This window comes from Neopelma chrysocephalum, unplaced genomic scaffold (genome assembly GCF_003984885.1).
Source record: "Neopelma chrysocephalum unplaced genomic scaffold, ASM398488v2 Primary Assembly neopelma1_93306, whole genome shotgun sequence".
Lineage (NCBI taxonomy): Eukaryota > Metazoa > Chordata > Aves > Passeriformes > Pipridae > Neopelma > Neopelma chrysocephalum.
In genome coordinates, this window is record NW_020922021.1 from 1 (window position 1) to 1292 (window position 1292).

The window sequence follows — 1292 nt, forward strand, 5'->3', positions numbered from 1 at the left end:
GCTTGCTTGCCCCTGCATGGCCTGACTGTCAGGACTGGAGCCTTCTGACAGCTCCAGGGAACCCGACACCATCAGCCCCAACACAGGCAGCCTGGTGCTACCAGGGCTGTCTAGCAGTTCTGCACCAGTGGAGACCATCAGCCCCAGCACCAGCACCCAGGTGTAATCCCCTGGATCTCCAGCACCAGAGACCAGCAACCACCATACCAACCAACAGGCAACATTGGAGCAGTCTCTGCAATCTCCCTCACAGGAGATGAGCAGCTCCAGCCCTGACAGTCAGGTAACATGGGGGTCATCCCACAGCAGCTTCCCAGAAACTGAAGACAGAAGCTGCTCCAGCAGTCGGGGGCCTGACCGCCGGCAAAACCACTCCTGCCGGCAACGTCGGGCCCAAATACCACACCTTCGGTCCAGAAGTCCCCAGGACAGGATCCAAGTGCCAGCACCAAGTCCTGAGAGGGACAGGCCCAGGAAGAGACCATCACAGATATCCGGCAGGCGAAACTGCTCCTGCCTGCAACGTCGGACCCCAAATCGATCTGGCCGGTCCAGAAGTCCCCATGACAGGAACAGTGTGAGAGCACCCAGTGCTGAGAGCTCCACTTACCAGTGGGACGGTGAGACAGGGACCCACCGCTGACACGTCCCACATCAGACAGGGAGGTGGAGGCCCCCAAAGGGAGGGAGCCAGGTGAGAGCAAAGTGCCCCTCCCACAGCCTGGCAGAGGGGCTGTCAGGGTGGGCAGCACAGGTGCCATGACTGGGGCCATTGTCTCTCTCCCCTCCAGCATGCCTGCTGTGTCAGCCATCAGAGGCTGACCCGGACATCTGTAGAGAAAACCTTCAGAAAAATGAGTTCTGTGCCCACGAGTTCTGCCTGGTGAGTTGCTCCATGGACTCCTTCCATTTTTTGTCAGGCAATTTCTGCCACTCTCTCCTCATCAGTGAGTGTTCTTTTTCCTGCAGTATTTTGCCAGCCTCCTTGATCAGCCAGAGAATGAACGAGTAGGACTCAGGGTTTTCCTCCCAAGGAATATCCCAGATGTACTCTCCCAGGTGGCACAGCAGGTGAGAGCCTGACAAGAGCAGGGAGATTTGGGCCAGGCGAGGTTTGCTGGAGCTTAGCCCAGACCCCAAGCAAGAAAGCCCAGCCCTTCCAACCAGCTCTGGGACAAGGAGGAGGCCGTGAGGCTGCTGCTGATGGGGCTGCTCTGCTCTTTCCAGAGATGCTGCATCTGTGACCAGAGCAGGGGGCACCATCACCTGCTGCGAAACAGGCTGTGACCTGA

The 1292-nt window shown here is 58.4% G+C and overlaps 1 long non-coding RNA gene across 1 annotated transcript; it reads left to right on the top strand.

The window, feature by feature from the left end:
• The first annotated feature begins 179 nt into the window (after nucleotides 1–179).
• On the top strand, nucleotides 180–866 carry LOC113980261. Its single transcript, XR_003538105.1, has 3 exons — nucleotides 180–283; nucleotides 556–694; nucleotides 792–866. It is a non-coding gene; the product is annotated as an uncharacterized LOC113980261 (long non-coding RNA).
• The last annotated feature ends 426 nt before the right edge of the window (nucleotides 867–1292 follow it).